A 25,595-nucleotide genomic window follows, 5' to 3' on the forward strand; every position below is an offset into this window, starting at 1 on the left:
GACAGAAAGCGGTCGAGAGGGAGAGACAGAAAAAATGGTCAAGAGGGAGGTAGAATAAATTCTGGTCACAACATGCTGAATCAGGAGCAGGGAGAGGCAAGAGCCCAATACACACAAATCTATTAGCAAAACGATCATTGCGTAATTAGTGCAGGATATAACATGCTGAACTGTTGCTGGCAGTTGTCTGATCTTATCACTAAGCAAAAACCACTGCAGATGCTGAAATCAAAAATAGAATATTCTGGAAACACTCAGCAGGCCAGTCAGAATCTGTGGAGAGAACAGACAAGTTAACTTTTCAGATGTGGACCCTTTGTTAAAACTGGAAAATATTACAGATGGGCAATATTTTAAAAAGAACAAGGGAGAAGGAGCTGTGAAACACAAAGAAAAAGAGACGGAATGCTTGAATGGAAAATGGGAGCTAGTTAAATGGCATAAGTAATATTAACATGAATCAATAAATATTAAATAAATATACTGACTGCATACCATGCCTATTAAGGTGAGTATGAGCCAATTGGTGAAATATTAATTTTATTTGGTCCAGTCTTTGAAATTTGAACATTAGTTAAGGAAAAAATAAATAAAATATGATAAAAAGTGAACTTTACAACCTTCGAGTTATGCCAGCCAGTATATTAATTTTCCTATTATTGTGGGAGGCTTGAAAGTTGTGGTGAACAGAGGAGAAAGGGCATTACACCTAATTAGGTTATTTAGTTAGAAGGATTAACGCATCATGTGACAAAAGCGGAGAACAGGAAGCTTTTAGGATTGAGCAATTCTGATATCAGTGCTCAGTAATATGCCTATACACCAGCCAGAACTTATGCTGAACCTTAGGCCACAACTAGAGTATTACATCCAGTTCCAGTCACAACACTTTAGGAAGGATGTGAGGGTCCTTGAGAGGGTGCGGAGAAGATTACCAGGCTGGTTCCAAGGATGAGGGAATTTTGCTACAAAGTTATGTTAGAGAAGCTGGGAGTGTTCTTCCTGGGGCATAGGAGATTTGAAAGACGTGAACAAGATTATGACAGGTTTGAATAAGGTAAACAAACAAAAGCTGTTCCCATGAGCTGATGGTAGAAGGTCTAGAGGACACAGATTTACGGTTTTGGGCAGCAGATGCAAGGCGGATGTGAGGAAGAACTTTTTTACGCAACAAGTGCTAATGATTGGAACTCGCTACCTACGAAGGTGGTGGAAGCAGAGATGATCAATGATTTCAACAGGAAATTCCATTGGCACTTGAAGGAAGTAAACTTGCAGGGCTACAGGGAGAGAGCGGGGGAACGGGACTGACTGGGTTGCTCCAGAGAGCCAGCATGGGCTTAATGGCCTCCTTCTAGCTCGTAATGACTCTAGGAACCGTATTTTCGCTACTGAGGCGGGTAGCTCAAGTCGGGAAATTTTCTCCCCATCAACAGGAGCTATGGATTTACAAAGGATGAATGAGGTGATTAATACTACTCTGAAGAGATTGCAGGATTTACCTATTTAAACCCTTCCTCATAAGGAGTACCAAAGCATCAGCCTGAAAGAGATAGGCTAGCCTATCAGCAACAATCATATTTAATTTTGTTTTAATGATCCTTCTCTGTTGCTGGGTTAATATCCTGGAGAGCCCTCTCTAACAGCACTGTAGGTGTACCTACATCACATGGACTGCGTGGGGTTTAAAAAGGCAATTCACCACTATCTTCTTAAGGGAAATTTGGAATGGGCAACCAATGCTAGTCTTCCCAGCAACACCCACATCCATGAATGGAAAACTCCGAGTAATTTTTACCTTTGTTGCAGATGTGAAGCTAACAATTGTGGATTGTCTGCCCAATATATACTCCCCTCAAATTTCCTTCCCATTGGAGTCAATGGGGTGGGGTGGGTGGAGAATTGGTGGCCAATCCAGTATGTGTTAGTTTTCCCCCCATGCTGAAAGTGAAAATGACTCCTTTTGACTTCCAACAAATAGTTACACCAGAAACCTTAACCAGGCCCCCACCACCCCATGTCTTTCCAGCATTTCTGCTTTTATTTCACATTTCAAACATTTTCAGTTTTTCTTTTACCATTACTGTCCCATCTCAACAGTATGAATTCTCCAGTTTTACCTATTTATTATGCCACTTAGTGGCAAGTAATGGCCAAATTTGTTTTACTGTGGACACACATCCCCGTCAGGAGTCGAAGTGAGATTACTAAACTGATTTTGTTTAGAAATTTTCCAGCTGTCAGAAACATCACCAGTTTTCATTGCCTCCGTGTGGTTCCCAGAAACAACAGGCCGTGTGTGAAGTAACCTCACCACCTAATCCTCAAACAGATGCCAAAAGTGGGGATCCCCAAAAATCAAAAGTTACTATTTAAAAATTCTCCATCCTAAGGTCATCATTTTGGGAACACTTTTCCCTGAACATTAATGCAGTTTGCAAATGAGCCCTTGAGTTCTTTTAATATGAAACAACTGAATCCATAGATTTTATAACCAATTTCAAAGCTTCTCGCCTTTCAGGTATGTAACAAGCCTGAATTCTTGCTTGGTTGCAGCATATCCAGAACACATTTTCAATACCACTCTAACAAACGTCAGAGGTTGTCAAGTACTCACAAGGAATGAGGCTAGTTTGGAGCCAAATGATGTCTGCTCTCCAGTTATAGCTAAACCTCCTGTGAACAGTGAAGGTGCCACAATCAAGGTGCAGCTACCATCAGCTCGAATGTAACATGTAGTTTATAACTTGCTGATCCACGCAAAAACAGCACACTAATAGCTTTTCTCCAATATGCACTTCTTTACAAAACACTTCACACATGACTGCCAAAACAGTAACTTTGCTAACTGATATTCTGCGGGCAGTAATTCTTCCTGTAAAACATTGGATTTCCCCCACCTCATGTTGAGTACTCTTACATTAGCTTTCTGGAAACTTCTTGCTTGAACCATTTCCTTGTGCCTGCTGAATAATTAGACAGGTTTAATCTTGGCCATCAGTCACACAAACAGCCATTTCCGGCTTTAATCAGGCTCTACCTCTCTTCATATGCACACATGGTCATGATCAGCAGGGTAGGTGGCTTGCTTTTTTTATATATAAGACTGGGATTCTCCATCTGCTTGTTCCTCACAGTTGTTCCCTTTCACTTGAAAAAAATAAAGCAGATGGCAAACTGAGAAACCATCTTGTAAGCACTGATGTCCAAAGGCTGAAAATGGACTTTCTCTGAAAATGTTTAAGAACAATAGCTGACCAGCAGAAACTGCAATGACAAAGGAGGAACAACAACATTGGCCTCAACACTTACCAGGATCTTGATTATACCTCTGTTATTTTATTTCTAAATTGAACATAAGATAACCTTCTCAGCAAATGATTAAACCGATAATAAACTGCCCTTCTACAGCAGAATACTGACCTTGATAACAATCTTTGTTTACTTTCTTTAATCATATCCTTGATAGATTTATCAAGTTTTTCTCATTTAGAGCAGGTTTGATAGTCAGTGTAGACACACAGGCACTTGTGAATGAGTCCAAAAGTAGAGGTCATAATTTTTATCCTTTCATGGAATGTGGGCATCACTGGCATGATCAGCATTTGTTGCCCATCCCTAATTGCCCTTGAACTGAGTGGCTTGCTGGGCCATTTCAGAGGGTCTGGAGTCACATGTCGGCCAGACTAGGTAAAGATGGCAGATCTCCTTTTCTGAAGGACATTAGACGATAGTTGTCATCGCCACCATTACCGAAACTAACTTTATATTCCAAGTTTATTAATTGAATTTAAATTTCACCAGCTGCCGTGATGGGGTTTGAACACATGTCCCCAGACTCGAAACGTTAACTGTATCCCTCTCCGCAGATGCTGTCAGACCTGCTGAGTTTTTCTAGGTATTTTTGTTTTTGTTCTAGATTTCCAGCATCCGCAGTATTTTGCTTTTATCCCCAGACAATTAACCTGGACCTCTAGATTACTAGTTTAGTGACATTACCACTACACCACAATCTTCTCCATAAACACAAGATAGTCACTAATTAATCCAATAATTCAAGAGAAACGTCTTTACACAGAGGGTGGTTAGAATGTGAAACACGTTAACACAAAGAGTAGTTAAAGTGAATAGCATAAGTGCATTTAAGGGGAAGTTAGATAAGCACATCAGGGAGAAAGGAATAGAGGGATACACTGATAAAGATTAAGAAGGGTACAAAGAGGTTCATATGGAGCATAAACGCTAACATAGGCCAGTTGGGCCAAACGGCCTAGTTCTGTGCCATAGATTCCATTTTACCCATGTATCTCACTCTGAAAAATGTACACAGCTCAGTACTGAAGTGTTTTTTTAACCAGTCTCATTCTATTTGAAGATACATCTCAGTACAAATATTTCTGAGAGGAGATTTGATTGAGGTATTCAAAATCACGAGGGGCCTGGACAGAGTAGAGAGGGGGAACCTGTTCCGACTGGTGGAAGGATCGAAAACCAGAGGGCACAGATTTAAGGTAATTAGTAAAAGAAGCAAAACTGGGATGAGTAAAAACATTTTCACACAGCGAGTGGTTAGAGTCTTGGATACACTGCCTGAGAGTGTGGTGGAGGCAGGTTGAATAGAGGGAATTAGATGATTATTTGAAAAGAAACAATGTGCAGGGTTATGGGGAGAAGGCAGGAAAATGGCACTAGGTGAAATGCTCATTCTGACAGCTGGTGCAGACACGATGGGCCAAATGGCCTCCTTCTGCACTGTAAGAATTCTGTGATTCTCCAATGCTGGTAACTTTGTATGTTACCAATTCCTCAAACACAACATTTAGGCTTTTGGCTTCTTCATTAACACAACAACATCATTTAAATTACCTTTCTCAATTTATGCTTATGATGTCTCCCAAAAACATTGTAATAGAGGATCAACTGTATAAGACAAATAGTTTTAAAAATGGCTGATTGCCTAGATGGCTCAGTAATATTACTGCACTACTGGTATGCTGCTCAACCATACAGACCAGAAAGATGAAAGCAAAATACTGCAGATGCTGGAAATCTGAAGTAAAAACAGAAAATGCTGGAAAAACTCAGAAGGTCTGGCATCATCTGTGGAGAGAGAAACAGGTTAACGTTTCAAGTCCATATGACTCTTATTCTGAAGTTGCAACGCCAGAGGCATGCATAGAATCAGAAGGGAAGGAGGGGAATGCGTGCCCATCACCTTCCTGACACCATGGGATTCTCTCAGCAGCAGGGAAGGTCGAGGAAAGTGTTCCTGCCCAGAGGCCATTTCAGGCCTTTATGTGGCTACTTAAGGTTCTTTTCCCACTGCCACTGCCATACTACCAGCAGCAGAGCTCCCTCCTCCACTTGGGAAGACCACCCAGTAAAACCTAGGGGCCTCCTGAGGGTTCAGGGGTGGGAAGACAAGGGTCCTTCTGATCGGGCACCCTGTGGCCCACTTTTATAAAGTGATCTGTTATTACTTATTCTTTAGACAAAAATAAGACATAACGTAGGAAAAATTTACAGGGCTATAGGGAAAGAGCAGTGGCCTTGACTTAGTTAGTAGCTCCCTCAAATAGCCAGCACAAGCACAATGGGCAGAACAACCTCATTCTGTGTTGCGAGATTCTATGGCAACCCCAGGATATTAGATATATTAGATATTTAATTCAACAGAAATAAAAAGACTAACCAAGGAATGGAAACAAGGTGTGTTTTAGGAATTTTCTGTGTTCCTATGTAATTGGGAAAATCTCCAAAATCGGTATGATAACATTCATCTTTATCTTCCATTATCAGAACACTTTGTTTCATCTGCTGATTTATATCTATTGTTAATCCTTTTTGGCATGAAACAGCCACAATTTTCATTAATGTCAACATTTCCCTCTATGACATCCTGCAACTTAAAAAGGATTAATCGGGTTAAAACAAAAAAAACAAAAGATGTGATTTGCTTGATTTCCAGTAATTACTGTAAATCCCCAGTTTTTTTTGGAAGGGGGGGGTGGAAGTGTGTTCAGTTTACTGTAAACTCAACTTGCTTTTATTTCCATCTTACAGAATGCTCTTGTCCAACGTCATGACCTGACACAAGAATGAAACGTTGGTGTGTTCACCCAGTTACTAATTAACTGGCTGCAATTAAGAGTCTGGGAAGAGTGTCCTCTGCAGTTACTGTCACCGAGTGAAAATAAATGTGACATCACAGGAAAACCTTAAGTTCATTGGTTGGTGAGTAACTGCTAGTTTGAACTACCTATTCTAAATTGATTTCAGGTTAAAAGGTGACTACTGGGGCCCAGGATCGGAGGCCTAACACTTCAGCTTCAATTCAGCAAAGAGAGCGAGTGCCAGTGGATTTTAAAAAGTGTATTTTGAATCTCTATTCTAACTTGCTTTCAGATTAAAGGTAAATAGGAGAAATATTTTACAGATTGATAAACTAAAGACCAGTAGGAAATTTCAAAACAAATTGAAAAACTAATTAAATAAAATAGAGATGCAGGGCCAGGCGATGTGTTGCAGCTGCATGATGTGGGAGCTGGTGGACCCCATTGTGGTTCCTAGTGACCACATCTGTAGCAAATGTTGGTTGCTCGAGGAATTCCGGCTCAGAGTTGATGAGCTGGAGTCTGAGATTCGGATACTGCGACACATCAGGGAGTGGGAGAGTTACCTGGACACTGTGTTTCAGGAGACAGTCACACCCCTTAGATTAACTACCTTAAATTCAGCCAGTGGTCAGGGACAGGATGGTGTGACTATGAGTGAGGCAGGTAAAGGGATCCGGGAAGTAGTACTGCAGAAGCACGACTGTAGGGAGGATGAGCAAACTGACCATAGCACCGTGGTACAGGGAGCCATTCAAGTGGGGGGAGAAAAGAGAAATGTAGTTGTAATCGGGGATAGTATAGTTAGGGGAATAGATACTGTTCTCTGTAGCCAGGATCGAGAGTTCCGAAGGCTGTGTTGCCTACCTGGTTCCAGGTTAAGGATATCTCATCTGGGCTGCAGAGGAATTTGGAGTGGGAGGGGAAAGATCCAGCTGTCGTGGTCCACGTAGGTACCAACGATACAGGTAGAACGAGGAAAGAGGTTCTGCTGAGGGAATACGAGCAGCTAGGGGCTAAATTAAAAAACAGAACCAAAAAGGTAATAATCTCCGGATTACTACCTGAGCCATGAGCTAATTGGCACAGGGTCAATAAGATTAAAGAGGTAAATGCGTGGCTCAAAGATTGATGTGGGAGAAGTGGGATCAAATTCATGGGACATTGGCACTAGTACTGGGGAAAGAGGGAGCTATTCCATTCGGATGGGCTGCACTTGAATTATGCTGGGACCAGTGTCCTGGCGAATCACATAATTAGGGTCGTAGATAGGGCTTTAAACTAAATAGTGGGGGGGAGGGTTCAGTTGCATGGAAATATAAAAATATCAAAGTTTAAGGAGAGGGTAAGAGTGTAGGTTAGTGACAAAGCTGATTGTTACCAAAAAGTGAAAGGAAGGGACAGAGTGTGTGAATGCCATATTGCACCAAAGATTCATATAAAAGTAGGGAAAATTGACAATAGGGCAAACTTAAAGGCTTTGTATCTGAATGCGCGAAGCATTCGGAATAAAACTAATGAGTTAACAGCGCAAACAGAGATAAATAGGTATGATTTGGTGGCGATTACTGAGACGTGGTTACAGGGAGAACAGGTTTGGGAGTTGAATATACAAGGGTACTCAGTGTTTTGGAAGGATAGGCAGGAAGGAAAAGGAGGTGGTGTAGCTTTGTTAGTAAAGGAAGAAATCAGTGCTATAGTGAGGAATGATATAGGCACTGGAGAGCAAGATGTAGAGTCAGTCTGAATAGAAATAAGAAATAGCAAGGGAAAGAAGTCCCTGGTGGGAGTAATCTATAGGTCCCCAAACAGTAGTTCAGCAGTAGGGTACAGTATAAACCAGGAAATACTGGGAGCATGTAAGAAAGTCATGGCAATAATCATGGGTGATTTTAATATGCATATAATCAAATTGGCAGGGGTAGCCTCGGGAGAGAGTTCATAGAGTGTAGTAGAGACTGTTTCTTGGAGCAATATGTTGTGGAACCAATCAGGGAGCAGGCTATTCTGGATTTGGTTTTGTGTAATGAGATGGGATTAATTAATGATCTCATAGTAAAGGATCCTCCAGGGAAGAGTGATCATAGCATGATAGAATTTCAAGTTCAGTTTGAGAGCGAGAAATTTGAGTCCCACACTAGTGTTCTGGAGTTAAACAAAGGTAACTACATAGGCATGAGGGCAGATTTGGCCCTAGTGAACTGGGCAGGAAGACTACAAGATAGGACAGTTGATGAACAGTGGCAGATATTTAAGGAGATATTCAATTCCTCCCAAGTAAAATATATCCCAATGAGGAAGAAAGATGGTAAGAGGGGGAAAAAGCATCCATGGCTAAGAAAGGAAGTTAAAGATAACATAAAGGCATACCAAATTGCAAAGGTCAGTGGCAGGCTGGAAGATTGGGAAACTTTTAAAGATCAACAAAGGGTTACTAAAAAAAAAATAAAAAGAGCAAAGGTAAATTAAGAAAGAAAACTAGCGCAAAATGTAAAAACTGATAGTAAAAGCTTCTACAAGTATATAAAAGGAGAGAGAGTAGCTAAAGTGAATGTTGGTCCCTTGGAGGATGAGACTGGCGAGTTAATCGTGGGGAACGCAGAAATGGCAGAGACACTTAATCAATATTTTGCCTCAGTTTTCACGGTGGAGGACACTAGTACCACCCCAATAGTAATGGGGTAGTGCAGAGGGTATAGAGAAGGAGGAACTTAGAACAATCACCATCACTAGAGAAAAAGTACTGAGCAAACAATTGGGATTAAAAGGTGACAAGTCCCCAGAACCTGTTGGCCTACATCCCAGGGTCTTAAAGGAAGTGGCAGCGGAGATAGTGAATGCATTGGCTATAATATTCCAAAATTCCCTGGATTCTGAAAAGGTTCCAGTAGATTGGAAAAATGCTAATATAAACACCCTTATTCAAAAAGGGAGGGGAGACAGAAAGTAGGAAACTATAGACCAGTTAGTTTAATGTCTGTCATTGGGAAATTGTTGGAATCCATTATTAAGGAAGTGGTAATGGGGCATTTGGAAAGTCAAAATGCAGTCAAGCAGTCAGCATGGTTTTATGAAGAGTAAATCGTGTTTGACTAATTTGCTAGAGTTCTTTGAAGATGTGACAAGCAAAGTGGATAATGGGGATCCTGTAGGCCTATACTCGCTAGAGTTTAGAAGGATGAGGGGAGATCTAATTGAGGTATATAAGATGCTAAAGGGGATAGACTAAGTAGACGTGGAGCGGATGTTTCCCCTTGTGGGGCACTCTAGAACGAGGGGCCATAGTTTCAGGCTAAGGGGTGGTAGATTTAAATCAGAGATGAGGAGGAATTACTTTTCTCAAAAGGGTCGTGAATCTGTGGAATTCACTACCTCAGAGCGCAGTGGATGCTGGGATGCTGACTAAATTTGAGGAGATAGAGAGATTTTTAATTAGTAACGGGTTGAAAGGTTATGGGGAGAGGGCGGGAAATTGGAGTTGAGGCCGAAATGAGATCAGCCATGATCGTATTGAATGACGGGGCAGGCTCAAGAGGCTGAATTGCCTACTCCTGCTCTTAGTTCTTAGGTTCTAAGATAACCTCAGTTCGTCTACAATTTAATTCAGTCTGAACCCTTGTAAAAAAGTGAATGCAATAGCACGTTACAGTTCATTTAAGACTGTCATGAGTTTTCTCTGCATCAGTTGTGGAACATGCAGACCTCACTAATATTTATGCAAGAAATATTTCACAGATGACTGAGGATAATCTTCACCCCTTATGTTATGCTTCAGCTGTGAATGTGAATCAGTTTGGAACTTACAGCTGTTTGGGATCGTAATGTACCATCTGAAAGGTGAGAATTTATTCTTGGATGTTAGTTCTGACTAAAATACTCCAGCTCCGAATTTTAATCCAGTGCATTCCTATTTAGGATACACAACTGAATTTAGTACTAAATACAAGCCAGTAATACATTGTCATTTGCCCAGGTTCAATTTCTCTGTTAGATGATATTAAAGCACCAGCACGAGTTAGAGCACTATAATAATGCAGCTATACTGAGTGGAGAGGATTGAAGTCATGCATGTGACTCTCCAATAGGGTTGCCAACTGTGATTAAGTGTATTCTTGGAGATTTCATCACACATCTTGCCCCACCTACCACTCGCACCCCGCTTCAGCCATTAGTCAGCCAACACATTCATCCTTGTGACGTACTGCCTTTCTACACCAATTTGAAAGCAAAAGGATTCATTACCCAATTTGATTATGCTTGACTGTCAGCAAAACAACCTCTTTTTTCTCTGGTTCAATATGTTTACATTTGCTAACAAGAAATGTTCAAAGAAAATGACAAAAAAAAAATCTTAGTTGTTGTCCCAATGATTTTTCTCCAGGGTTTCACATAGCAGAGTCCTGGAGATTAACCTTCAATTCCTGGAGATTCCAGGCCAGTCCTGGAGGGTTGGCAACTTTACTCTCCAATTATTGAGTTACCCAACTTCAACCATGTTGCTATGGGGCATGGGGTGGATACTGGGCCTGTTCAGGGACGAGGGAAACTTGAAGGACATCAGGTGGATTTTGACTTTTGGGCTGCCAACTGCCTGCCTGTTCCAGTGGCAAAAGGGTTGGAGCAATTTTGAGGTCTGGGTTTCATTTAAGTGGGAATGGTGAGCTGTGGGCTCAAAACAGCTGTCCTGGTGCAAGCCACTGGAAGGAGGAGGATGTTAGGCTGGCAATGGCCCAGAGTATTTTTGAGGAGCCATGAGACATAACATTAAAAAACTTCTGAAACAGCCAACAGCAGTTACCTTCAACCATGCTCCATCCATATATCCCTTAAAATTGCAAAATGGTCCTAACTATGTCATTCATAGGACACCTTTTGCATAAGCAAGAAGCCTCCTGCCTTATACATGCAAACAATCTGGTCACCCAAGGGATGGCACATTTTAAATGGCAGCAAACAGAATGTCAGCATTAATAGGCGATAAGTCTACTGACGCCATTTCAAGGCATTATTAACACTGATTTCAGCTAGCTAAAAATCACCCTGTCTGTGGGAGGGTGAGGGGAGAATTTTGGCAATAGCATGCCATTTTTGATGGCTTAACTCAAAGTGGGTGCCACTTCCATTCTCTTGCTTTTTGCCGTTTCCCACATGATTACAATAAAAATTTAAAGTGTCGGTGCTGTGCATGGGAGACACGTGCGATCACATGGCGGGGGAAGCTTTTCTGTGGTGAAACCCGCCATCAGCTGACAATGCAGCAGGTACAGGCGGCCTATAGAAGGGCCTCCTGGACAAACAGGGAGGCTCCAAATCACTGCCAAAACTTTCCTGCCCAACTTCCATTGCAATAAAACTTATTGAGAGCACAGAGTTGGCACGGGTGTTTTTCAAAATTAAATTTCACTTGTAAATATTTCACATTATATTGATGTCACTTTTTTCCCCATGTGCATCACTGTTATTTGTTGAGATAGCTTAGCCAGAGAGCTAAATGGCACACCTCATGGCTAGTACGCACAACAAAAACAGAATTACCTGGAAAAACTCAGCAGGTCTGGCAGCATCGGTGGAAAAGAAAAGAGTCGACGTTTTGGGTCCACACGACCCTTCAACAGAACTAGTACGCACTGACTGTTGCAGGGGAGTTAGGGATATTTCCTTTATTGTGTAAGAAAGGATGATGTGTTTTTGCATTCACTTCACTCTTTATTGAATGTCCAATGTTGTACTTGCCAATCTGTGGACATGTCTGGACTTGCAGGCTCAGCTGGCCCTCCTTACTATTTATTGTAAAGAACATTGTCCAAGATCACTCTTAGTGGGATAACTGAAATGTTGTAGGTGATCACAAAGCCCTGTGAGGACTCTGCCAGCCAACACCCCAAGATAGACACACATTTGGACAGTACTGACACCACCCTTTAGGCCCCTCATTTCTATTTTTACCTTGACCCGCCATCACCCTTCCCCCCACCATACCCAGGATGCCAGGCCTTTACCATTTCACTCCTCCCCCCAACCCCACCCTCTGTCCTCCCCAAATCCCTCTTCCACTCCTCTCCACGACTCCAATTGCACTCCACACCAATCCTCCCCCCACGCCCCTACTGACTCGCCCTTGCAGGTTCCAAGCCTCCATGCAAGCTGACAATCTCCTGCTCCCCTCCCTTGTGCCGTAGAGCTAAATTGCTGACCTTACGCACAACTGCACAAAGCCTACCACTGCGTGCCACCTTTAAACAAACGTGAACCGGGTGCCACGAGATTCTCGCTGACTTTAGCTTGAAGGTAGGATGTAATTTTAAAAAGTTTTGACGCTGTTGAGTATTCATGGAATGCAAGTGTATTACAAGTGTGAACCCACCTCGAGGCTCGACATGCCACTGACTTAATCTCTGCATCTCAACCCACCATCGGGAAATCAAAATTTCACATCCCTCCTAATTAAGCCAACATGCACATGCGTTTCCTGCTCTTGCAGGCTCCTTAAAATCCACCCCTATAATTCTAGGTCACTCTCATGCAAATCCCAACAACAAGTTTCACAGCATCACTGCAAGACGCCTACTGCCCTCTTCACTGTGTTTATAAGAGAGAACATTGGGAAAGGAGAGAAGAAAATAACTCAAAAGAAAATGAAATCTAAATGAGCACAATTAACATTAGTCTAGAAATTCTTAGTTAAAATTTGATATTTTTTTGAAAACTTCAGCAATAGAAAAGAAGATTTACATTTACATAGTGCTTTTCATGACCACCGTATGTCCCAGAGCGCCTTACAGCCACTGAAGTACTTTTGAAATTTAGTCACTGTTGTTATGTGGAAAATGCAGCATTCAATTTGCGCACAACTCCCACAAACACCAATGGGACAATGACTAGATAATCTTGTTTTTGTGATTTTTCCCCCCACTTTTTCTAGCTTTTACTTTAACATTAAACAGATTCCATGTAAATTGAATATGAATTAACAGGCAAATTATGGCCGGTATGAACTACAAATCACACATGGAAGAGCAGATACAACAAAGACTATCTGATGGAAGGATAAATATTAACCAGCACACAGGGACTGACTCTCGTGCTCTTCTTCGAAATAGTGCCAAGGATTTTTTACATCCTGCGGAGCAGGCAGATGGGGCCTCAGTTTAACGCCTCATCCGAAAGACAGCACCTCCAACGGTACAGCACCCCCTCAGTACTGCACTGAAGCATCAGCCTTGATTTTTATACTCAAGCTCTGAACTGGAAATTGAACCTAGAAGCGTGAGACTCAGAGCTGACAATGCTACTCACAGCTCGCAGGTGAGAAGAGATGGAATACTTATTGGATATGCTCAATTTTTCAGGTTGTTTCAGTAAAACTTTGAACCTATTAGATGGCATTTCTGGATCTGGTATTTTGTTAAAATCTTCACAAATTTGATACTAAAATGTCATTTTATTAAGCGCAAACAAGTAATTGATCTCAGAGAAACTTAAAGAAATGTCATTTGTAATTCTGGGCAGCAACTCTAAGCCACTTTATCCTCCATAAACTATCAGTACTTAATAATCATGTCATGGCACACATACACCCTAAAGAATGAACAGAACTGACTGTATTGTAGCCAAATTTTCTGATGATACAAAGATAGGTAGGAAAGCAAGTTATGAGGAGGATACTAAGAGTCTGCAAAAGAGATATAGATAGGTTAGGTGAGTGGGCAAAACATTGGTAAATGGAGTATAATGTGGAAAAATAGGCAGTTATCCATTTTGGTAGGAAGAAAAGAAAAGCAGAATATTATTTAAATGGAGAGACACTGCAGAATGCTGCAGTACAGAAAGATCCGAGTGCCCTTGCACATGAATCACAAAATGTCAGCATGCAGATACGGCAAATAATTAGGAAGACAAATTAAATGTTGATTTTTATTGCAAGGGAGGTAGAGTATAAAATTAGGGAATTCTTGCTACAATTGTACAGGGCATGGGTGAGATGCACTTGGAGTGCTCTATACAGTTTTGGTTTCCTTACTTAAGGTGGGCGTACTTGCATTGGAAGCAGTTCAGAGAAGGTTCACTAAGCTGATATCTGAAATGAAAGGATTGTCTTATGAGGAAACATTGAGCAGATTAGATCTACATATAATGGAGTTTAGGTGATTTTATTGAAACACATAAGATCCTGAGGGGGCTTGACAGGGTAGATGCTTAAGAGTGTGTTTCCTCTCATGGGGGAATCTAGAACTAGGGGGTACAGTTTAAAAATAAGGGGTCTCCCATTTAGGATGGAGATGAGGAAGAATTTCACCTGAGGTTTTTAGTCTTTGGAATTTTCTTTGCCAGCGAGCAGTGAAGGCTGGGTCATTGAATATGTTCAAGGCTGAGTTGGACAGATTTTTGATTGTCAAATGAGTCCAGGGTTGTGGGGACAAGCAGGACAATGGCGTTAAGGCATAATCAGATCAGCCATGATCTTATTGAATGACTGAGTAAGCTCAATGAACCAAATGGTCCATTCCTGCCTCTATTTCTTATGATCTTATCTTAAGCTTTAATGGTAAATTATTCATCTTCAGCTGGCCTTTTGGCTTTGTTTCTGTACTCTCTAATGATCATGGGGGTCACATGAAGTCTGAGGCATTAAAATGGGGTCACACCAGGAAGAAGTTTGGGAAGCACTGCTCCAACCTAATTTAAAGCTCTGTCCAAAGAGATAACAGTGTCCCTGAATAAACATCAGTGTTGAAGGGAAGATCTTGTCTGTGCATACATAATTGTGGAGAGGCAACAAACACAGATGTGTAGATGTTTGTGAATATGGCCAAAACATTGGTCCAACCATGCCAACTCCACTGACATCACTGCCTAGAACTTGTATTGGGTCAGCACTATGAGAATTAAAATGCTACCTTTATGCTGAATAAACACAACCTTAGCACGGAATCATCCCAGATTTGCACTAAGTGAGGTAGCGGGTGTGAAAAAAGACATTTTACCTGCTGGCCACAATGGCGGGATTTCGCACCGTACCGTCCCTTTCCCAGTGCATCCTGCCTCATTAATAATGCATTCGTGGGAAGCACCCCAAATTGCTGGCGGGCAGGCTCGGATTTGCCCGCCATGCCGTGACCTCAGTGTTTCCTCGCTCCAGGCGCCATATTTAAAGCGCACCAGAGCGCAGCCTATTTCAGGTCTACAGACCAGGACTGCTCCAGGCAACAGATAGCTCCAAAAGCAAAGAAGACGGCAGCCCCCAAATTTAGTCACGTCTCTCTGAGTAGCGGTCAGTGTCACCGGAGCACAGAGGAGGTCAGCCAGCTAGTGCAGGAAGAGGATGAATGCTCTCATCTGTTCCGCCAGGGTAAGTCAACCACGTCATCACTCTCAGATAACACACTCACAAATACATCACACATCCACAGGGATCTCACACCTCAAGGGACAACACCACTAACTCTCACACACACCCTCACATCTCCATCCAGCTCATATCCATTAAAGCTCACGTCCTCATCCCGTCCATGGTTCCGTTCACCACACAAACATTCCATGCAGGTAGACAACAGAAGACCTGACCACAATGGTGAAGGAAGCGAAATGGGAAATGGACTAAAGGCCAGAGTTGGAGGAATGTTGTTCTTGAAATGATGCAGGGTTGGAAGAAATTTTGAGAGGTAGGGAGGGGTAAAACCCTGGAGGGATTTGAACGTGAGGATGAAATTTTTAAACCTGATGCATCGGTGGACTGGGAGCCAATGTAGATCAGCGAACACAGCGGTGACGAGTGAACTGTACTTGACGAGAGTTACAATAGGGAGACTTTTGGATGAGGTTATGTTTCTGTAGGGTGCAAGATGGGAACCTGGCCAAGAGATTAATAGAATGGTTGAGCCTATAGGTAATAAAGGCACAAGTGAGGGTTTCAGCAGCTGCTAAACTAAAGTAGGATCAGAGACAGAGGTGGAAAAAGGCTGTCCCTCTGATGGAGAGGATATAGGGTCAGATGCAGGGTCAAATGCCTCGGACAGTGGTTAGGGATCGGAATAGAATCAGTGGGTAGGGGATGGAGTCTGTGGTGGACAAAGACTAAGTTTACTTGGAGGAAATTTTCAATTAATCCAAAAACTGAATATCAGACAAGCAGCCTGACAACTCAGACAGTGGAGGGGTCAAGAAAGGTGGCAGTGAGGTAGAACTGAAAGCCAACCCCAGTGATAAATCAATCAGAACAGACTATGGCTGTGTAATAACGAAGACTAATTTGTGCATGGAACATTTTTAATTGCTTAAACTCCATATTAATTGGAAAACAACTCAACCTTGCTGGACAACATTAATGACTTATGGCTATAATTGAAGTTCACTACACTGTCTTCTGAGGCCGTCAACGAAGATACCGCAGAACTTTGGCAAACCTTGTCTTAAACATGATGTGTGCTGTACATTGCTGTAACCAACCATGTGACTCTAGTTGAGGTCAAGATCCACCTATATTTGACTGAATGCGCAAATCGAATGCAATGTAATCGGACTAGACACTTTACAAGGAAGTTGCCAGGAATGGAGAATTTTAGCTATGGAGAAAGATTGGATAGGGAGGGGATGTTTTCCTTGGAACAGAAGAGGCTGAGGGGAGATTTAATAGAGTTGTATAAAATTATGAGGGGTCTAGATACAATGGCTATGAAGGACCTATTTATTTCAAGAGGTCAAGAACCAGGGGCATAGATTTAAAACAATCAATAGAAAGATTAGAAGGGGGTTTAGGAGAATATTTGCACCCAGAGGGTGGCAGGTGTCTGGAACTCACTGCCTGAAAGGGTAGTAGAGGCAAAAAAACCCTCATCACATTTTTTAAAATCTTGGAAGCTGTTGTTGATGTTGAAGTGCTGTTACCAACAAGGCAACTGGAAAGTGAGATTAGGCTCACTTTACAGGCCAGCAGACATGATGGGCCAAATGGCTTCCTCTTGCACTGTCAATTTTCTATGTTTCAATGTTTACAGACAATACCCCAAATACAGACTATGGGTGTGTGTGTGTGGGGGGGGGGGGGGGGGGGGGGGGGGTTGTAGGGACAAGCAAGCAGTGATAGGGGCAGATAATCAAAAGATGTCACAGACAAAAGAACTAAGAGGTGTTGAAGGTGGTGATATTATCTAAGAGAATGTGCTAATTAAAAATGGATGGCAGGACACACAAGGTACAGCTCTAGTGGGGGTGGGGTGAAATAAGACTAACAGGGCATAAAAGGTATAAATTTAAAAATGATGGAAATAGGTGGGAAAAGAAAAATCTATATAAATTATTGGAAAAAACAAAAGGGAAGGGGAAGAAACGGAAAGGGGGTGGGAATGGAGGAGGGAGTTCAAGATCTAAAGTTGTTGAATTCACTATTCAGTCCGGAAGGCTGTAAAGTGCCTAGTCGGAAGATGAGGTGCTGTTCCTCCAGTTTGTGTTGAGCTTCACTGGAACAATGCAGCAAGCCAAGGACAGACATGTGGGCAAGAGAGCAGGGTGGAGTGTTAAAATGGCAAGCGACAGGGAGGTTTGGGTCATTCTTGCGGACAGACCGCAGGTGTTCTGCAAAGCGGTCGCCCAGTTTGCGTTTGGTCTCTCCAATGTAGAGGAGACCGCATTGGGAGCAACAAATGCAGTAGACTAAGTTGGGGGAAATGCAAGTGAAATGCTGCTTCACTTGAAAGGAGTGTTTGGGCCCTTGGACGGTGAGGAGAGAGGAAGTGAAGGGGCAGGTGTTGCATCTTTTAAGTATGCAGGGGAGGTGCCGTAGGTGGGGGTTGAGGAGTAGGGGGTGATGGAGGAGTGGACCAGGGTGTCCCGGAGGGAACGATCCCTATGGAATGCCGCTGGGGGGGTGAAGGGAAGATGTGTTTGGTGGTGGCATCATGCTGGAGTTGGCGGAAATGGCGGAGGATGATCCTTTGAATGCGGAGGCTGGTGGGTTGATAAGTGAGGACAAGGGGGACCCTATCTTGTTTCTGGAAGGGAGGAGAAGGCGTGAGGGCGGATGTGCGGGAGATGGGCCGGACACGGTTGAGGGCCGTGTCAACGACCATGGGTGGAAAACCTCGGTTAAGGAAGAAGGAGGACATGTCAGAGGAACTGTTTTTGAAGGTAGCATCATCAGAACAGATGTGACGGAGGCGAAGGAACTGAGAGAATGGGATGGAGTCCTTACAGGAAGCGGGGTGTGAGGAGCTGTAGTCGAGGTAGCTGTGGGAGTCGGTAGGCTTGTAATGGATATTGGTGGACAGTCTATCACCAGAAATTGAGACAGAGAGGTCAAGGAAGGGAAGGGAAGTGTCAGAGATGGACCATGTGAAAATGATGGAGGGGTGGTGATGTTGCTGCCTGGCATACCAACCTCTACTTGCAGAGGCTGAGCGCCAACTCTTGGACACTTCTTCCTACTTCTTCCTGGACCTTGACCCAGGACTGAACATCAAGCCATTGTTTCCAGGACTGTCACTGACTTCATTGCCTCTGGAGAGATCTTCCCTCCACGGTCTCCAACCTCCTAGACCCCAACCCCGTACAGCCCGCTTCTACCTCCTCCCCAAAATCTAGTTCCAATGAACAGTCATATTGAATTTGAAACGTTAAGTATGTTTCTCTCTCCGCAGATGCTGCCAGACCGGCTGAATTTTTCCAGCACTTTCTGTTTTTATTCTAAGCTGAATTACACCTGGTAAACGCTCTCTGGAAACATCTGGACTGAGAAACTGAAGAGCGTTGACACCAGGAAGCTGTATCTTCATGTGCTACTGACTGCAAAGTGTTGCCAATCTCCTTTTGTATTCCCCAATGATAGTCCTGCTAAGGTTGGGAAAAATTGCTGGCAAGAGGAGGGAGTGATTCTATTCTCTCCCTGTAAACACACTGGCCCAGAACTGCAGCAAGTCCCATTATAATATTTACACTGGCTTTTTCAGCACTTTATTTCCTCTGGCCAGAACCTTTGTACATGCAATACATGCGTTTTTGATAGGTTGTTTTGCTTTCATTCCATCCTCATGTTATTGTTACATTGTTGTAATTGGTTCTTCAGTACCAATTGCATTGGCATTTATCCATTTTTTATTTTTGGCAAAAATACATTTTGAATAAAATATCTGAAAGCTCATATTCCAAGTCAATCAGCAAATAACATCTGGGAGCACAGGAGCATTAGACAGAGTTTAAGAGCCATTCAACTACATTCGGACTAACAGAGAAACTGGACTTCACAAGAACTTGATAAATGGGGGAATTGACGTATGTATGTTCTGGGAACATTCACTAAGACACATTTTCATTAAGACACATTTTCAACAATGAGATAGCAGAGGTTTAAATGGCCCCCAGTGTAAACAGGGAATTTCTATCTGTGTATGTTGTTGCTTAACAGGGATAGGTACAGATAAGGTAAAGGAAGCTGGGGTTGAGGGGGGTGGCAGAGAGAGATACATGGTAGGGATAATGAAGCAGGTGTAGTGATAATAGGAAGCAGTGACCGGAAAATCGGAGCTTATCTCTGTCTGAGTTACTGTGGAATTAGGGAATGGGTCACCTGTCAACTACTGTACAATAAATTACTGGAGAAAGGAGTTCAGGATTCCTTCTAATACACTTGCAGTGATCAGTAATTAAAACATCAAATCCGCATCCGTTTTAAGATTTACAACAAACCATTTTAAACAATTGCGCCGGGTAAAAACTATTGAATTAACACACTGAATAAATCGCCTGGTATCTAATCGAGACAAAACGAAAACATGTTCTGTCAAAGACTGTTAAATGTGACCTGAAATGAATAAATGCGGAGATTTGCGTTTGTTTGTTTTTTGTGGCCAGTGTTCTTTTATATGGAGAAATCACATTCTCATGTTCCAGGACTGAAGGATGCAATTTAAACGTGAGGTCCGGGATCTGCTGTGAAAAGGCTGCAGATTTCTCAGCCTCCAGGCTATCCGTGCTGTGAAAGCAAGGCTGATTCCGGAGCCACACATATCTCCAGGCGGGTGCCAGCCAAACATCCTCCTCATACATCTGCAACCTCAGCCCTTCATCAGCTTCAAATACCATCTACAGGATCCAAACCAGAAATACTTCATCCAGTTTAGAAAGCAGCATTTCAGAATGAATGCAATTTATCTCCCTCAGCTCTTGAACTCTCACAATCACACGTAAAAAATAAAATCTGGTGAAGAGATTTCTCTTCATGTCTCATGCAAATCCGAAGACCATTAATGTCTTACACTGGCAACATGCAAATGGCCTTGGACGCAAATTAATGCTAATTAAAGTGTTGATTCTTGGTAATGTCACCGTAATGGATACCAGAAATCAGATCACCCATTCATTCTGAGGAAAGGATAAAAAGCAGCATATTGCTGCTCATCTAAAGCTGCCTTTCCACAGAAGTGAATGAGTGCGACGCAGACTCCACATCGTTCACCCAACTAAAGCAGGAGGGGGGGTGGGGGGGGGAGAGAGAGAAAATAAACCCCGCTGGAAATCGGGGGTCGGAAAAATAAAGCGAAGTTCACACACCTCAGCCTTGTGTCTTTTGCTCCTGCCTGGTGCCTGGTGCCTGGTCTGTGGATCGTTCCCGCAGAGACGCTGCCTCCCCTGTCTCCTCTGTCAGTCTCAGCACACAGCGCTTCCCCCAGTCTGTCTGTGTCCCTCACTCTCTGCCACTGCCTCTCCCAAGCTGGCCAGCGTTAATACATTGCTCCAAACAGGAAGATGGCGACGCTGGGCTCTTGATTGTAGAGAAGACTGAAAAAGCTCTGCTGCCTGGAAAGAAAGAAAACCGAAACGGCGAATAATGAGGGGAGAGAGGAGGGGGGGGGGGGGGGGGGTGTGAAAGGAGGAGCGCGAGCAATCCCTCCTCCCTCAGAGACTGAGAGGGCGAGCAGCGCCTTTGCTGGCCTCACTTGGGACAGCACCATCACGGGGCATGTTTAAATCTTCCCCTGCTCACTTTTACCAGTACCAAACGCAGTGAGAAGAGAGACAGACACCTTGGGATATGGGGAGTAGGATTCCAGAAGTGTGTGAATGTTTGGCATACCAGCATCAGGATAGCCCACAACCCTCAAAATATTCGCATTCCTCCAATTCTAGGCTCTTATGTGGCCCTGATTTTGTTTGCTCTATCTTTTGTGGCCATCTCTTTAACGGCCTGGGGCCTAAACTCTGGAATTCCTTCCCTAAATCTCTCAGCATCCCCACCTCTTCTCTTTTAGGACACTCCTTAAAAACTACATCTTTGATCAAGCATTTGATCACCTATTCTAGTATTTCTTTATAAATACTGTGGCTACAAGAGCAGGTCAAGAGGCTAAGAATCCTGCCGTGAGTATCTCACCAAAATCTGTCCACCATCTACAAGGCACAAGTCAGGAGTGTGATGGAATACTCCCCACTTGTCTGGATTAGTGCAGCTCCCACAACACTCAAGAAGCTTGACACCATCCGGAACAAATCAGCCCACTTGATTGGCACCACATCCCCAAACATTCACTCCCTCCACCACTGATGCACAGTAGCAGCAGTGTGTACCATCTACAAGGTGCACTGCAGAAACTCACCAAGGCTCCTCAGACAGCATCTTCCAAACCCACGACCAATACCATCTAGAATGACAAGGGCAGCAGATGGGAACACCACCACTTGAAAGTTCCCCTCCAAGCCACTCACCATCCTGACTTGGAAATATATCTCCAAAGACGCATTTAAAGAGTGTTTTGAGAAAGTGGAGATGGAGCAGGAAAAGTGGCAAGGTGGCAGGGACTGGGTAAAGAATTCCAGAGGGCAGGAGCATAATGGCTGAATGAACAGCTGCAAATAGTGGAGCAGAGGGAGCAAGAGATCTGGTGAAGTTTGATGCTTGAGGGGCTGAATGGCCTACTCCTATTCCTATGTTCCTACAAGGATTGTCTGATTGTTTGGAAGTGGTTTGATCGGGATGAGGAAGCTACAATAGAGCTTGAATTAGTCCAGATGGAGCTGACTGCCTTTAGCCAGGCTGGATAAACAGCAATGTGTTCAAGTTTATGGTCTGCGGATTTGAGACTGCTGAGGTGCTGTTATGTCAGGATAGTGGTGCCATATGTAATCTGAGCAGGTAAGTGCCATGAAGTTGAGAAGACAGAAAAGAAAGAATTTTATATTGAAAGATTTTAAGTAAATAGAAACAGATTCCTTTATTAGTTATATAATGTTAGGCCTTACTTCCAACACACAATTACTTTAGTAAAGGCTTTTCTAAGATTTCAACTATTTATCCCAGCCAAATTTACTGCTGATATACTGTCTTACTGTATAAAAGCTTTTACTGAAACTTGTAAATTGCATTCCCAAGGGTCTTGGGTAAAGTTGCAGCAATAGGTTTGTTATGTGAATAGGGCTTGTCACTGCTTTCAGGGGATTTTCCTTCTGTTTTACCAGTCATCTTACATGATGAGTTTCAGTGTTCAATATAGAAATGATCCACCAGAATTTTACTGGCCTTTCGGAGATGGATGGGATGGCTGGATAAATCGCAGTGGAAGGCATTGCGAGGGAAGCCCGATGTCTTCCAGCCACCACGGCACATTGTGAAAGGAGAGAACAACAGCAGCCCGGCTGCCCACTCACTGGGACAGAGCAGCCAATTAAGGTACTTAAGAAGCTTATTAATGACCATTTCATGTATCCACCTGCATTTTACCGGCGTTGGCGTATCCACCTGCTGTATAGATAGACTGCCAGGTACATGGTGGTGGCTCCCCAGTGGCTTTCTAGGGCATGTGCTCCCTTTATCAGTGCACGATGGCCCACAACGGGGTCCCCAGTAACATTAGCCACCCCACCTCACCGAGCTCCAACACTGCAGCCCGAGGGCTCAGCACTTTGATTGCTGGGTCCTGCCTATGTGACCCTGGCAAATTTAAGAAAAATGCTTCCCAGGCCTCCAACGACCCCTCACAATGGAGGTGCCCGCTTGCACCCTTGGCTGTGGCTACCTCTATCAGTTGCAATGCCAAGCTACCAACCCTTTAATTGGTCCAGCACCTCAGAGAGGCAGGCCATCATTCTTAATGCGGCTCAGTCCTATACGTGGTCCCGGCAGTGGACCCATGGCGTGCCAATAAAATTCTGACCGTCATGTTGAACAGTTACATCATTTACCAATGCCTAAACAGTGGTGTCTACAAATAAAATCAGTGGCATTCTAAATGCTATTATATGGTCTTATAATATGAACAAATAAACTATTGTCCTCAACCTATGTATACATTCTTGGTGTAAGAGTGAGTTTGATAAGTGTGAGCTGTTTGATATATTTGAACTTCATAGAGTCAAAGACCAGAAATCTCCAAATCATAATCTACACTTAAATTTAAAAAGGCTGTGCAATAATAGAAAATGCAGTCACTATGCTATTGGGGATCCAGGCACTTATCAACTTTAGAACAGGCACATGTACAACAATTTTCTCAAACTGCATATCAGCATCAGGAATCAAAGGGATGCAGCTTGTACAAAAAAATCTCCACTGGATTCATACCAAGCGCAAAGGAAAATGGTTGTGGTTGTGGAAGCCAATCATCACAGCCCAGGATATTGGTGCAGGAGCTCCTCTGGTAGTGTGCTAGGCCCAACCATCTTCAGCTGCTTCATCAATGACCTTCCCTCCAACATAAGATCAGGAATGGGGATGTCCTATGATGATTACTCAGTGTTATGTTTAATTTCCGACTCCTCAGGTACTGAAGCAGTCAGTGACCGCATGCAGCAAGACCTAGACAATATTCAGGCTTGGGATGACACGTAGCAAATAATATTTGCCCCATACAAATGGCAGGCAGTGACCATCTCCAACAAGGGAGAATCTAACCATCTCTCCTTGACAGTCAACTGCACTATGATCACTAAAACCCCCACCATCCAACATCCTGGAGGTAACCATTAACCAGAAAGTTAACTGGACCAGCCACATAAATACTGTGGTGACAAGAGTAGAATTCTGTGCCAAGTAGCTCATTTCCTGTCTCTCTAAACCCTTTCTACCATCTACAAGTCACAAGTCAGTAGTCTGATGGAATACTCTCCACGTGCCTAGGTGAATGCAGCTACAAAACCACTCAAGCAACTCAACAACATCCAGGACAAAGCAGCGCACTTGATCAGCACCCCACCCAGCACCTTAAACATTCACTCCCTCCATCACTGGCACAGGGTGGCAGCAGTGTGTACCACCTACAAGGTGCAGTGCAGCAACTCGGCAAGGATCCTTCAGCAGCACCTTCCAAACTTGCGACCTCTACCACCTAGAAGAACAATGGCAGCAAGCACATGGGAACACTGTCACCTCCAAGTTCCCCTCCGAGCCACACACCATCTTGACTTGGAAATATATCACTGTTCCTTCCTTGTCGCCGGATCAAAATCCTGGAACTCTTTCCTTAACAGCACTGTGGGTGTACCTACACCACATGGACTGCAGTAGTTCAAGAAGGCAGCTCACCACCACCTTCTCAACAGTAATTAGGGATGGGCAATAAATGCTGACCTAACCAGCGATGCCCACATCCCATGAATGAATTTTTAAAATTAACCAGGCAGTGACGTTTCTTTAAAAAGTTTAAAAATAATATATAAATGAATATGCCATTGAACAATTTATAACATTGACAATGTCACTGAGATATCTTCAAGGACAAAGTCTTGTTCAGGGCAGGAATCAAAATTACCCTAAACCGATCAGAGTCTTTTCTACTGATTATATTATGGTGTGTCCATATGAAAACAATTTCTTTAAGGTGCTTTCCAAATTTACTTGCAGAGCCAATTAGCCTGACTTTATGCCATTTTAGCTGATGTCCTTTCTGCAACACATGGTTAGCCAATGTTATGATCCCAGCTGAGGTTACCACCGGACAAGCCTGATCCCAGAGTGGAACCCAGCTTGATAGATCCTAACTTTTATCTGTTTGTCTAGATATGTGGAGAGGGACTACTGAACAGAATTACCGGAGTCAGCTAATGAAATTTTAATAAAAGCATAAAACATTTATTAAAGAAACAAAGGTGAACTATATTTCAATACTCTTTCACCCACAACTATACCTTTACAGATATACACAGATTTGTAAGGATAACACAAGTTACAAAAGCTATGTTATATTCTAAGGACCAGCAAGTACACAGTCTATGTACCAATAGACGACCTGTGGTCAGACACACCACACTTTGAAACCAAGTGACAGATGCCACCCCAGACAGATGCTCAACTTCCCCCAGATGCTTGTCACAACGTGAGCCAACCAGTCTCACTGAACTCCATCTTTCACATGAGGGTTTCCAATTTCCAGCTCCAAGGATACACTTTGGAATCTTCTCACAAACTGTTGCTTTCTCTCAGACGCCGTAAGGTTTCACCTCCAGAGTTTCGAACTCTCCTTCCAATGTTCCTCTCTCCTGGGTCACCGCATGCATTCAAGC

At 43.1% G+C, this 25,595-nt stretch overlaps 1 protein-coding gene across 3 annotated transcripts in view; it reads right to left on the reverse strand.

Moving 5' to 3' along the window:
* Positions 1–21,001, reverse strand: part of cdc42se2 (CDC42 small effector 2) — a 217,425-nt gene extending 196,424 nt beyond the window's left edge. For 2 of the 3 annotated variants that reach the window (XR_013580300.1, XM_078568850.1), the window contains exon 1: positions 20,655–21,001. The gene's annotated coding sequence lies outside the window, so the exon portion shown is untranslated. Of the gene's footprint in view, positions 1–2,617; positions 2,645–20,654 lie in introns of those variants that run through there. The other variant, XM_078568859.1, reaches the window with a different exon arrangement.
* Positions 21,002–25,595: the final 4,594 nt, after the last annotated feature.

Source organism: Cetorhinus maximus, chromosome 2, assembly GCF_964194155.1.
Source record: "Cetorhinus maximus chromosome 2, sCetMax3.hap1.1, whole genome shotgun sequence".
Classification (NCBI taxonomy): domain Eukaryota; kingdom Metazoa; phylum Chordata; class Chondrichthyes; order Lamniformes; family Cetorhinidae; genus Cetorhinus; species Cetorhinus maximus.